Raw genomic sequence first — 14,158 nt, 5'->3', positions numbered from 1 at the left:
ATGGCTTGAATGGATTTCTCCCACCCTCCCTCCTCCCTGAGCCACTCACTGGAAAACAGCAGCTGAAAGGGCCAGAGACTCAGGGCTGCTGGGGCCTGATGGCAGCCGGGCACAGGAGGAGGTGGAAAACAGACCCCTCCCCCCCTTCCGCGACCACAGGCAGCACAGAGGCTACCCAGGGTTCGAGAGAGACCAACGTCAGATTCAGGACCAATGGGTGCCCTCTGCCCCTGTGGCCTACTGTTTCGCGGCACCTGGGATCCCCTCCCTCCTGTCACCCTTGCCTGGAGGCCCTGCCCTGAGCAGCTGCTTTTGCAAGCACGCTCGCCGGGGCAGCTGGGACAGACAGGTGGAGGCTTCTTGGGGACAGCACGACTTGCTTAGAAAACCAGGCAAGGGGGCAGGAGTGGGAAGGTATGAGTCCCAACAGGTTGGAGCTGGAAGGGCCTGAGGGGAATCAGAGCTCAACCCTCCACGAATGACAGAGCCGAAACCCCTAAGCCCAGAGAAGCGTGCTGGCAGGCCGAAGGCCAGCACAGCTATATGTCTGTTCAGTCTCCATTCAGCCGTTGCTTCCCAGATACATCCTATGTGCCTAGACTCTGGAAACTCGGTTTAGGTGCCCAGGTGACCCCCGATGAAAAGCGAGCTCTGCCCCAGAGGCTTACAGGCTGGGGGGGGCGGGGGTGGAGGGCTCCCACCCCTCAGCTCTCCCCTCCCCACCCCTCCTGTGTGGAGGGGAGGAGGTGTCCTCGCCATTGCCATGGAAGGACTCAGAGCAGACGGGAGGCGAAAGAGTGGGAGAAACAGTGTGAAGGACTGGGGGTGAGGTCACAGCCTGGAGGTGACAGGGATGGTGGTGAAGGTCACCCTAGCAGGCAGGTCAAGTGGGAGGGGAGTCCTGGGAGTCTGGGCCTCTCACTGGCACCTGTGACCGAAAACCCTGGGCCAGACATGCTTATCTGTGTCTACTTCTTTCTTCCTACAAAACACGTGTTCTCTATACAAAACAGAAGCAAACAAACAAAAACAGAAAGAGACAAATAGAAGTCACCATGATCCTCCTAGGAAAATTATGAACTATTAACATCCGTCTAGTCTCTCGTCTGTCCAAATACGGGATCATTCCGTACTTGCCGCTTTTTCCGCGCTGAGCAGAGAAGGTGAACATCTCTCCTCGTTAAACACTGTCCTGGCCCCATATTCCCTCATCGTTGCGGGGCAGGCCATGTGCATGGTGTGCGTGAGTTCATTCAACCCATTCCCCGCCAGTGGTTGTTAGGCTGTTTCCCTCCTCTCGCCATGAGAAAAGGCCCCACCCGCTGGGTCCAAGGCACAGCAGCCCCAGCACCCCAGGTGGAGCCCGTGCTGGAGCCCCGGGGCTCCTGGCCCCCACCCAGTGCTCCTTCTCCCCACCCCAGCCTCTGCAAAGCCTCGTGCACAAGATGCGGAGGGGGTGGGGAGTGGGGGTCCTGCTCTTCTCCACAGCTCTCAGGCAGCGAGTGACCCCCCTCCCCGGGACTCTCAACTAGAATGGCAGTGAGGAGAGGGATAAATGCAGATTCCCAGGCCCCGCCCAGAAATTCTGAATCCACAGGTCCGAGGCAGGGCCTAGGAACCTAGATCTGGAACAAGCACCACCTGGCCAACCCCAGGGGGTTCTGAGGCTGGGGTTAGCCACCCCGCACCCAGAGAAGCCCTGCTCTCGAGGGTGAGCCCAGCAGTGTTTCTCTGACCGGAGCGAGTGAAGGAACACAGCAACCCAGAGCTGGTTAAACCACAGATACCTGGGCTCTGCCCCCAGAGATCCTGAGTCAGGGGTGGGGGCAGGGACACAGATTCTGTACTGTTAACCTGTTCCCAGGTGCCGCTGCTGACCCACGGGCCACAGTCAGGGGCACTGAGCTAAAGCCACCGTGGGCACCACACAGGTGCAGGCGATGGGCACTTACCCTGCATGAATAATCACAGCTCTCAGTAAGCACTTCTGTGGGTCAAGCACCACGTCCTGGCCACTCAAGGTGTGTGTGAGCCACATCGCTGGACGCAGATCTGGGACCCCATCCAGCCTCCCCGGGGATCCGCAGTGCCCATCAAAGAAGCACCATGCTGAGTCCTTCCCAAGTGTCATCCCTTGTCATCCTCCTGACCCCCCCCCCCACCAGAAGTAGGTCACGGATCCCCCTGATTTTACAGGGGGAAACTGCAGCTGAGAGGCTAAGTGACTTGGTTAAGGTCTCACGAGCACCGCAGGCAGGAGATGTGACAGGAAGCGGAAGGCCTGGCCTCAGAGCCCGAGCTCCCAACCCAGCATCCCAACACGCCCTGTGGCTCCCAGCTGGAATCTCCACAACCACTCTGCCAGGTGGGCTCGAGCTCTCCACTTTGTGGGTGGGACCTCAGGGGGCTGGGGACGTCAGGCGACGGTAAGCCGTCCCTGGGAGACGGTGGACCTGGAGCCTACCCCGTTTGCCGGGTCCGCACCCGTGTTCACTCCCTCCGGCCCAGTCTGTCTGTGGCGTGGAGCCAGGGCACAGGGCCTGGGTGGGGTGCCCGCCTCCAAAGCCCGCAGCCTCTGCAGACACGGTTGGGGGGCAGGAAATGGGAAGTGGGGCGGAGGAATCAGGAACTCAGTTTGGTCTGAGGACGTTCTTTTTTCACAGCCAGACTCAGTCCTGTGTGCCTTTTGAAAGGAAGGAGAGAGCAGCTGTGCTCGGCCCAACGAGGCCGGCCTCTTTCAACCTTCCAGTTGCTGCCATTTCCAATTACAACTTCAGAGGGCTCCTATAATTTATACATCCCAGGATGCACTGCTCCAGCTGCTTTATGATGGGAGTTCGTTACACCATTAAGGTTAAACTTTTATAAAGTACCGAGCAGGTGGTGGGCTAGGTGCCCGGCTTAGTTACCGCTGCCGGAAGCTTGCTGAATGGGGTTCACCTGGGGAAGGGCGGGGGCAGGCTCTCTAAAGGGCCCGAGAAGTGGAGAAGGCGGCTCCAGGGACCAGGGGCCGTCCATCAGCCCGTTTATCAAACCGCATGATGGCGCAGGTAGGCAGCATGGAGAACCACCTGCAAGAGCCCAACATTACTGGCGGGGGCATGTGGGGCAAGAGGAACAATCCTCTGTGCGCCTGAGAGCCGCCTGCCAAGGCCGGCGAGGTGCGGGGTCAGACGCGGTGGCCTGCCCCCGGGGACTGGCAGGGCTTCCCGGCAGTGGGGGAGGCTGCTCTCTCGGCAACGGGGTGGCCAAAGGGGAGCCTTCCTTTTGTGGGAACTGCTCTTCCCGTGGCTCCGAGGGGCCCCAAACCCGACGCAAGGTGGGAGGGCGAGAAGGAACGCGCTGAGAGCAAGGGCCAGACGGAAAATGGCCTGCGGTCTGCCGGCTGCAAACTTGAGGCCGTCAGTGGAACCCCTTCCATTCCACGAGGAGGCCGAGGTCTTTGACCTGTCCCTCTGCTGTAAACTGTGGGTGCTTCCCTCCTCGGGACAGGTGGGTACTGGCCTGAGCGCAGAGCCTAGTGCCGGGCGAGTGGCCGCTGTCCCCAATCTTTGCGTTAAATGAATTACTGCACAGAAATCATAGACGACTGGCCTTGCTGGGAAAGCTTTGCTCATGTTGCCGTTGTTACATCTGTAAGACCTGTGTTACAGCTCAGTCCCCAACCTGGGAACTCCCAGAGGACCAGGTGAAAACTCTTATGATTCTCAGCTCCAGGCCCAAGCTGAGCACGCCGTACGTGCTTGATAAACAAATGTCCCTGAAAGAACCGGGTGGACAGAGGGGGCACAGCTCTTCTCCACAGCCTGGCCCCCGTCCCGGGGAAGGAGGTGGAGAAAGATGGAGTTCTTTGCCAAGGTATGAAACTGAAGCAACCTCCTGAGACAAATTCCGTGACTTCCCAGAAGGAAAGAGACTTCAGGTGCGGCTGTTTTTCTGGCTCCAGGAAACTGGGGTTGACTCTGGCCTTTTCCTTCTCCTTCAGGATTTGCGGCCACTGGAACCTGAAGCCTCTGCTGGGGCTCTGGGGACCCCCCAGGGTGGGTTCCCCGTGGCTGCCAGCCCGTTCCCCTCAGCAGCAGTGGCCTGCTTCTGCAGTCACCGGAGTGGCTGCCCATGTGGCAGGCTCCCGAGACCGGAGGGGGACGTGACAAGACTCTGGATTTGTCAAGGTTGCCAATGTTCTTGGGAGGGGCCGAATCGTGACCCTCCCCCCACCCTCAGGGTGCACCGTCTGACCCCCAGCTGAGCGGAACCGGAGGGGCTGAGAGGCCACCTCTTTGCACAGGAGGGTCAGAGGGTCTCCGAGGAAAGACACCGGCTTCCCCCAAAAGCCTTAGGGGAGGAGGAGGTGTACAAAAAGCAGACGGAGGGAAGAGGTGCCAAGGGGAAAGAAAGCAACACAGGAGAGAAACCAAAAGGAACGCGGGGTGGGGGGTGGGGACCAGCCTAAGGATGGTTAAGATGCCAGAGGGAAAGTGGGACGCTGCCAGCCCTGAGAAGTGGCCCAGAAGTGGGAGGGGACTGAAGGAAGCCCGAGAGGCTGGCCTGCATCACAGGAGAGGGCCCAGGGTTGCCTGGCTGCAGAGGAGACACAGCCTCAGGAAAGGGAGGGTGTCTGGTCAGCTTAGCGCCCACCAGGGCTGACAGAGAAGAGTTGAAATCATCATAAGTGACCACAGCATGTAACATTTCTTGAATACCTACGCTGTTCTTGGCACTGGGCAGAACTTCCAAGGTGGTATCTCATTGGGTCCTGACGGCGGCCACACTCCACGAGAGCCCCATTTTCGAGATGAAGAAACTGAGGATCGGCGGTTAAGTGACCTGCCCAAGTAGTAGCGGACTCAAATAAAGCTCCACCTTTATGCTAAGGTCCAGGCTGGCAGGCCTATGCTGTGCTAATTTTATTATTTTTAGTTTTTAGTTTTTTTAATGTTTATTTTTGAGAGAGAGAGAGAGAGAGAGAGAGAGAGAGCAAGGGCAAGGGAGGGGCTGAGAGAGGGAGACAGAATCCGAAGCAGGCTCCGGGCTCTGAGCAGTCAGCACAGAGCCTGACGCGGGGCTCGAATTCGCAAGCTGTCAGATCACGACCTGAGCAGCGGAAGTCAGATGCTTAACCGACCCGACCGGGAGCCGCCCAGGTGCCCCACCCCCATGCTATGCTAATTTCAAAGAAAGAAACGGAGAATGAATGAGAAGGGCATAAGCCAAGGAGCTGATCGGTGGCATGGTCTTGGAGACCAGCGGTCCTGGGAGGTGAGGCGGGCAGGTGCTGACTGGAGGCGGCACACGCGGGGTGACTGGCGCCTGCAGCTGAACCAGGGCAGTCCCCTCAGCTGCCGATGGGCCTGGGGCTGCCTGCAGATTCTGCAGCCTGGCCTGCCCTGAACTGCGGGGACAGCTGTCCCAGGGCAGTGTAGGAGCCTGCGAGAGGTGGGAGCTGGCTGCAGGGCGTGCCGGGGGGAGCCTGATGTAATCCCGGCTGCAGGAGGCGGAAACTTGGGAAGTGAAACGTCATCTAACAGCAGCCTGGCCACAGACTTCCAACAGCCGTGCCAGGCGTGCCCCACCCCTGCCCACTGAGATCTCTGCCCTCTTCTTCTGGCCCAGGGGGGCCCTGGCAGCCCAGATCGTGTTCCCCAGGCCCGGCCCGGCGCTGAAACGTGCTCGGAGTAAAGCTGATGAGAAAGCAGAGGACTCCTAGCCAACGCCCTGGGAACCCTGCCACGGAGAGGCTGACAGTCTCACTGTTTTCCGGAACAGACGCAGGGCTCACCTCTTCACTGGGCTTTCCGCATTATTTTTTTTTTTTTCAACGTTTATTTATTTTTGGGACAGAGAGAGACAGAGCATGAATGGGGGAGGGGCAGAGAGAGAGGGAGACACAGAATCGGAAACAGGCTCCAGGCTCTGAGCCATCAGCCCAGAGCCCGACGCGGGGCTCGAACTCACGGACCACGAGATCGTGACCTGGCTGAAGTCGGACGCTCAACCGACTGCGCCACCCAGGCGCCCCCTTTCCGCATTATTTTGAGGGGTGAGGGGAGGTCCAAGCGGCTGCCGGGCAAACTATCTCCTTCCTCGCTGAACCTAGCCTGAACTGACCTAGTCAGGCTGCCCAGATGAGAGGGGTTGTGGGGCCCAGAACCACCAGGAAGACCTCCTGCATTTCCATCCAACCCGAGGACCCAGTGCATGAGGGACCACCTTGAAGGAACCAGGACTACTCAGCCAACCGGGACACCGGACTAGAGCCTGGCACCCACTCTAGGGACCTCCTGCCCAGCTCTTGGCCACACAGGGTCCTTGAGCAAGTTCTTGCCAGCTAGCAAGCCACGGAGTTCATCAGCCCATCCAGGGAGGCTCAGAAGGTGGGCACAGATCCCCTGGCCTGGGTTTCTGCGTCCAGCCTTAAGCATTCCTGGCCTTCATGCCAACTCTTGGATCCCATACACAAGCAATCTAACCCTTGATTAGTACAGTGTCTGTCCTATCCCGCATCGCCTCTGAGCGTGGGCACAGCCAGTGAAGGAGAGAGAATAAATACCACGGTTGCTGATATACAAACAGGGCAACTGAGGCTCAGAGGGGCTGAGTGACTCATGTGAAGCTGCCCAGCTGAGCCAAGAACAGAATCCGGGCCCCGAGCCCTTCTCACGCCTTGCCGTCTCCCTAAAATCACCCACCCCATGCGAGTGGGCACTCCTGGTCCCCACAGCAAAGGATGGGGGGCCGATGTAGACCAGCACTCGGCCAAATAGGAGAAAGGGGAGGTGGCCATTGGATAAACATACAGACATGCAATAAACAAACCGGCCCAAGGAGATGGAGAGATGGAGTGAGAGGGGATTACAGGGAGAGATTACAGCAGGAATCTCAAGGCTGCTAGGGTCCAAATCCTGGCTCTGCCATCTATTAGCTGAGTGCCCAGAACACATTTCTTGTTTTGTTGGTTTATTTTGAGAGAGAGAGAGAGAGAGAGAGAGCCAGCACGCGTGAGAGTGGGGTGAAGGGCAGAGAGAGGAGAGAGAATCCCAAGAAGGCTCCGTGCTGTCAGCATAGCGCCCGACGTGGGGCTCGAACTCATGAAACCGTGAGATCACAACCTGAGCCGAAAACAAGAGTCAGATGCTCAACCAACGGAGCCACCTAGGCCCCCAACCAGAGCACTTCTAAACCTCATCTGTAGAATGGGTTGTTATCACCTGCCTCTTGGGATGGTTATAAGGATTCAACGAGGTAATGTGTGAAAAGTGCTTAGCATGGCACCTGGCTCTTATCTCAGTAAGTGCCATTTTGCTCGTTAGCCTTCAGTGAGGATATGGATTAGGGACGGGGACAAGCCATCCACACGTAACAAGACACACTCTCCCGGGTGTCGGTGCTACATGCCCCGATGTTAGCCAGGACGGCCCTGGAGTTCAGGGGAGCAGAAGAAAGGCTTCACAGGGGAACGGCCTGAAGGAGAGGCCGGGGTCCTGGGCTCACGCCTGGCTCCCCATCTACTTGCCTTGTGTCCTCAAGGAGGTAACTCGACCTCCCGAAGCTGCCTGTAAGACAGGGGTCGGGGAGACGAAGGAGTGGAGGGGGCTGCCCGAAGCAAGGAGTAAATGAGACCCTCTACACACTGTGCCGGGTTAGTTCCCCCACATTCACAAAATGGAAATGAGTATTATTACTGTTACAACGTGGCCAAGCAAAGCCCCCTGGAGACAGAAGCCCCGGCGTCTTCTCGGACCCCCAAACCTGAAAGAGTGTGACAAGAGCCAGGTGCAGGGCTCTGTCCCCAGGGGTGAGGGGGGTGAGGCCCAGAGAAGCAGCCCCGCAGCGCTCACCCCACCGTGTGGCCTGCCCAGCAGGGGAGCCATGTGCAAAGGTACAGGGTGAATCGTATATAATGAAGGCACATCAATAATAAATTAACCTCAAGTAAGTCCAGGAACATCAATCATAAATTAATTAAATGGCTCCAGGAGAGGCAACGACAAGGGGCCTTTTCGGGATGAATTAGAAGCGGTGTCCTGCCTCCCCTTACGACAGCCTCGGCCCACCCTTCCCCAGTCCCCTGCCCGGAGCGCCCTGCCACCAGGAGCATCTTCAGGTGCTGGGACCGGCTCTCCCAAGCGGCCCCCAAGAACACCGGTGCAGACGAGCCCTGTCTTCCTCCCACCTGCCCCCCAGCTTAGAGAATTCGCAAACGCTGAAAGGGTTTTGATGAAACTTCCCAGAATAGTAACCTCCTGGGCTGAACTCAGGCAGGCGAAATTTCAAGGGGTAATTTGGTGAGAAAATGATCAAACGCCTGGAAATAAATGCTAGGAACACTGGAACCCCTTCGATGGGTCCTCGGGGATGAGAACAGCCTTGTGGGCGGAACAACCAGCCTCCCGGGGGTCCCTGAAGGCCACTCCTCAAACTCCTGGCCTGGAGTGGCCTGGAGCCTCTAGGAATCGAGGCAGCTGAAAGTCAAGGGTGGGAAACGCATCTCAGGCTGAGACAGAATCCGGGCCCCGAACCCTTCACACGCCTTGCCGTCTCCCTAAAATCACCCAGCCCAGCTCTGATCCCGGGCCTGGCCCCCAGGCCCTCCCCCGTGCCCACCTCTTACCAACCACCAGCCGGCCACCCTCTTGCTCAGAACACTTCAGTGGCTGCCCATGTTTTCTACAGACCCGACCTGCAGCCCTGCCGTCATGTTCCCGGGGACCCAGCTCCAAGTCACCGTGTCAACCCCAGCTTTCACTGCTTCCATGTCGTGCGCCCTCCACTCGAGCCAGACCATGACGAGCCAGCCGCTCATTTTCCCAGCCACATCCTCCACTGCTGCCGCTTCCTCTACCATCACCTGGATGGCCCGGGTTAAAGGCCATCGCCACCCGAGTCTCCGCCCACCTCCCTGGTCCAAGTTCCTCAATCTCCTTTGACCTCCGGCGGGCCCCCTCTTGGAAGTGCAGCACAGACCTTCATGTCCGTCGCGAACCTTCTCCATAGATTTCGAACGCCTGGAGGGCAGAACCTGAATCTTACAGGGTCTGGTATGGCCTCACTGCGCCCGAACCGCTGTAAGCGCTCAGGAAAGGACCACTGCCGCATCCAAGTGGAAACCGTCCCCAGGGGTCAACGCATTATTCCCATGTTTCTGTTGACAGCTTAGCAAGATTCCATCCATGCCAAGGGTGGGGTGGAGCTGACTTCCTCATCAAGAAAAGGGACATGACCTATTACAGCTTCCTTGATGCTAATATATGCAGATCACGATGTAACTGCTTTTCTATGGAAAAGATTCTGATTACAAGAGCAAAAAACGTGTCTGTGTGTGTGTGTGTGTGTGTGTGTGTATGTCTGTGTTCTTGCTTTCATCATGATCTTTCTACTCGCCAGACATTATTAGGCTGTGGAAACCTTACTGGTGGGAGGTTTTATTGTCCCTATCTTACAGATGAGGAAACTGAGGTATAGAGAGGTACGAGGATTCAAAGCCGGGTCTGTTGGACCCCAGAGCCCCAAGTCTTTACGCCCGTGGCTATCATGCCGTCTTCTGTCATCCGACTGGACTATCCCCAGCTGACTTCCAGGGGGCTTGAGGAGAAGCAGGGACGCAGGCCTGCGCAAGCACATATGGGAGCTGGGGAGCCACGCCTCCAGCCTGGGCTTCCTTCTAAGGAATACCGAGAAAGCAGGAAGGCTCCTTCCGCAGGAATCACAACAGGAGACGTTACCCGCCCCCCAGCTGGAAGGCGGACTCCCCCCTGCTCCCACTGTTCTCTCCTGCTCCCTGGAGCCCAACAACGCCCCCTGCTCCTCACACCCACTGACACCAGGCCAGCCAGACACAGGAGCCCACGAGTTCCCACACCGCCAGGCGCTCCACACCCCCTCAGCCCTCACTTCCCACAGAAAGCTACGGGCACACGCGGCTACACACACGTGCAATCCCCGGGCGGCCCTGCCTGGGGAACAGCCCCACCCCTGCTCATCCCAACCCGCCAGCCCGCCAGCCAGCCCAGGGAGGGCTTGGGCCTTCCTGCCAAGCACCCTCCTCACCTGTGGCCACGGCACGCGCGCTCCCCTCTGCCTCATCTCCAAGGTCCCCGGGGGTAGGACAGTCGCCCGGGTCTTCCTCACTTACACGCACGCTCCCCCTGTCCGCCCCAGAGACATCCAGCCCCGCCAAAGTCGGCATCAGAAAGGAAAAAAAGAAAATCAAGATAAACGGTTGTCAGCCCTGCCCGCTGGGGAGGTAACCACATCCTGCAATGTCCTGGGCTCCGTGGTTCTACGAGATTTATCTTCCTCTGACCACACGCTCATTGATGTTTTCCCCCAGCGCTACTTGCCTGGTCCGCTAGCGTGTAATGCAAAGCGATTCCAGTGAGAAGCTGACCTCAGGTGGAGGGCTGGGCCAACAGGTGATTAAACCCAGAGGTCCCCCTCTGGTCCCTGGCAGAGGGACTGGGGGACGAGTGGCTTCCAGCGCCAGGCTGCGCCTCCAGCCGTGGCTGGCTGGCCTGGCACTCTGAGCTCTGGTCCAGAATCCTCTGTCCAGAGATGCCCGATTCCCTGGCACCCCTGAAGCAGAGCAGCCGGGCACCATGATTTATGAGGCAGCTGAGGAAGGAAGGTTGCCAGGAGCTGACTTAAGCAACTTTTGGAGAAACACGGACAAAAGCAATGGGAACAGGACTGAGGACCAGAGTTGAAAAGATCTCGGCTCCAGAGGGCTGCTTGCCCTTGATGTCCATTCCTATGTGACTAGCCCCCTGCCCCAGCTGGAATCTGCTCAAAAGCAGCATCTGTGCCCAAAGACAAGGGGTGGTGACCCGGCTGGGCTCCCTACTGCCTCAAAACCCTGAAGACACTGGAAGAAAGCTCAGCTCTGCTTTTGGGGAACAGAGGCCAACTCTTCCTCTCGGCGTCTCCGATCTGCCCCGCCTGCCACCCAGCTCTGCTGTGCAGAGTCCCAGCATCCCGAGCAGATGGCAAGGGGTGGCTGCAAAGGGCTCCTGAAGCCCAAAACCAGAAGGCTGAGCCATAAATCAGAACAAACAGGCCGGAGGTGTGGAGGGTGAGCTGAGGGGACTTGAATGCTGAATATTCACAACAGGGAGGCTCCAGGCTTCCTCTTGCAGAGAGGGCAACTCCCCGGGAGGCAGAGAAGGGCACCGCGGGGAGCACGCGGGACAGGCCTCAGACCCCTCCCACCCACCTGGAGCGCATGGCCCGGGAAGCTCTAACAGTGTCCAGGCAGCAGCCGCTGGGGCAGAATGAGTCCCAGGGCAGGGAAAAGTCAGCTCACCACCCTGGGTCTCGAAGAGCCACGTCCCTCCTCCACCCACGAGGCTTGACCCTGCGGCCCGGACGTGGAGCAAAAACTTTCTCCCTCGGGGAGCAAGCTAGTCCAATGGGTTGCTGGCTAAAACAGACACTCAACGTGCAAAGCTTGAGAAATGGGCCCGGGCTCCCGGGGTCTGTAATCCAGCCTGTGGTCGGGAACTAGGCCCCTCGAGGCAGAAAGCTAAGCGATCTGCCGCCACCCTCATCGTCCCCGCGTGGGAAGGCCCTTCACAGACAGAAGTGGGGCCGTGTCAGGTGAGACGTCCCGGGGAACTCGTGCCACGCGCATCCACCCCCGTTAGACCCCTCCGAGGAGGCCCTCGCCCCTTCTCCTTGCCCGGCGTGTCCAGTGGCGTTCCACCCCCCCCCTCACGGCCCCCGGCCCTCCCGTCACGCTGCCCCAACCTCCCTGGAAGGACCACCCAGCCCTGCGTCCACTCTGGTGGCTCTGACCCACTTTGCTTTCCTCAGGCCACAGCCCCAAAAACGCTGATGCGCCTGCTCCCCACCCCCACCCTCAGCACCCGGAGCCAAAGGAAATTCTCAAGAGAAAACACAACACTTCCAAGTCTGCCTCCCACACAGGTACCCCAGATCTGTCAGCCACAGACACCTCCCGGCCCTGTGCGACCATGAGGCGTGTCTGGAGAGCAAGAGAAGGGCTTCCTCCCGCTCCCACCACTCCTGCAGGACCCCATGGTTGCGGCGGCCACGCTCGGGACCGTCCTCGGGAGACCTGGGGCCTGGTTCCAGCTCAGCAGCTGACTCACACTGTCAACAGATCCCACTTTTCCCCCACCAGGAGCCTTTACACTCAGGGCCTCTAATTCCCTGTGACAGGCTCTCTCTCGACTTTCCAGCTGCCTTCCTCCCCAGTCACATTCCAGGCCTTCATTTCTATTGCCTCCACCCTGGGTCCCTTTACCTGGCGACAGTCCCTGACCTTCGTACAGCCTTTCACTGTTTACAAAGGGCTTCCCAGCGTACCATCTCCTTTCCTCCTCCACGACTGCTTGGCCACAGGGATCTGAGAGGAAAAGTCACCTGCCCAAGGTCACACAGCTTAAGACTGGAGTTTAAGTTCTCTGGCTCCAAATACACTGGACGACACGCCGGCTTCAAGGCATCTCAGCGGCACCTCCCACCCAGCACCCACCCCGTCCTCAAACTTCCCCGGAGCTCTGTAAATTGGCCCCTCTGAGAGGTAGGAGAGCATGTGATGCTGAGCGAGACCCTCCTTCAAAACTTCCCAAAAGACTGGTGCAGGCAGGCGCAACCCTAGCACACTCCCAGTAGCTGCAGAGTCATCTTTCAAAGCACCTTTCCAAACGGTCCTCTGGACCCAAAGCCTTCCAAGCATCAAAGAGGAGAGGCAACTGTCCCAGATACCCCGAAGTGAACCATCAACCCACAGAGAAGACAGGGCCTGGAGAATACAGATAGATGGTGCGCCCGCCTCTCCCGGGGCTCCGACGCGGGTCACCTCTCAGCCCTGTACGTTTCTCGTGACACAGGTTCAAAGACAGTGATCACTGCTGAGAACCATCTCCCCCCACCCCCGCCCGCCCCCCACCCCCACCGCTTCCTCCTTCCCCAAAGCTGGATGAGTACATGAGCCCAGGACAATGCTGGTACCTGGTCAGGTTTCCATCTGGGTCACCACTGGGTTCCTCGTGGTCGAAACACCTCCTGGCATCTCTCTTTCACGTCCGTTATAAAGGACGCCAACCTTCTCCCAGCCTTCCTCCTTCTTCAGCTCAGTGTACCCAACAGGCACTAAAAGTGGGCCCCCGTGACAGAGGCAACGCTCCTCATCACTACCAGAGCAATGATCCATCAGGGTCTGGGGGCCATGGAGTCTCCCCTCACGGGGCCAAGCAGCCCCCCCCCCCCCCCCCCCGCCCCGGCACCACGCTGTGCCAAGGCCATTTCTCACAGTCGCTCCAGGAACTCCTGCCATGCTGAGGGCGCCAATTCTTCAAGTCCAGATGCCATCACTCCAGACCGTGTCAGGCCAGAACCATCCAACACCCTAGCAATGGCAGCACGTCCTCACACCCATGCCAGGAGCACCACCACGCGCCGAGGAACTGGCCACTGGCACTCCGGAACCAAGTCCTGGTGCTGTGCCCATCACCTACCTGCACAGGGGGCTGCACCCGCCTCACACCTGGGCGGCCACCACCACGCCAGGGTGGGGGTGAGTCTTCTGACACCCGCGCCAGGGAGACCACGCTGCCTGTGCCAGACCCACGCTGCCCACGCCCGTGCCACGGGTGTCACCATCCCACACCGCTGCCGGGGGCCGCATGGATCTCACACCTGCCACGGGCGCCCGCGGCAGCCGCACCTCTGCCGGCGGACCCGTCGGGCTGGCCACCGCGCGCCCCGGACACTGCCCCAGCCCGTCGCGCCGCTCGCACCGCGCCCGCGCGCCGGGGCCCCGGCCCGCCGCGCCCGCGGCTCCCCCTTACCTCCCGCCCTCCGCAGGGCTCGGCCCGCCGCCGCTGCCGCGACCGCCACCTCCATCCTGGGCTCCCCAAGGCCCCGATTCACTAACGCCGCTTCCGCAGGGCGCCGGCGCCGGCGCGAAGGCCGCCTCCGCCCCCCGGGGGACGCTGCGTCCTTTACGTAAACCCCACTCCGCCGCCAGCGGTGACCATGGCGACGGCCGTGGGGCGGCAGCGCCCCCTGGTGCCAGGGAGGGGAGCGGCGCCGAGGCCGGAGCGAGTCGGAGCCTTTCGCAGGCGCGGGGCCGGGTGCGTGGGGGCGGTGGGCGCCCCGCTCGGGCCGCGGCGGGGGCTCCGTAGGCGGCCGGGAG

At 59.7% G+C, this 14,158-nt stretch overlaps 1 protein-coding gene across 1 annotated transcript in view; it reads right to left on the bottom strand.

The window, feature by feature from the left end:
- Positions 1-13,916, bottom strand: part of DAGLA (diacylglycerol lipase alpha) — a 62,549-nt gene extending 48,633 nt beyond the window's left edge. Inside the window, exon 1 of the mRNA XM_045485494.1 lies at positions 13,812-13,916. The gene's annotated coding sequence lies outside the window, so the exon portion shown is untranslated. The remainder of the gene's footprint in view (positions 1-13,811) is intronic.
- Between the last annotated feature and the right edge of the window lie 242 nt (positions 13,917-14,158).

The sequence above is a fragment of the Leopardus geoffroyi genome, chromosome D1, assembly GCF_018350155.1.
Source record: "Leopardus geoffroyi isolate Oge1 chromosome D1, O.geoffroyi_Oge1_pat1.0, whole genome shotgun sequence".
Lineage (NCBI taxonomy): Eukaryota > Metazoa > Chordata > Mammalia > Carnivora > Felidae > Leopardus > Leopardus geoffroyi.
This window is presented reverse-complemented; position numbering and strand designations above follow the sequence as displayed.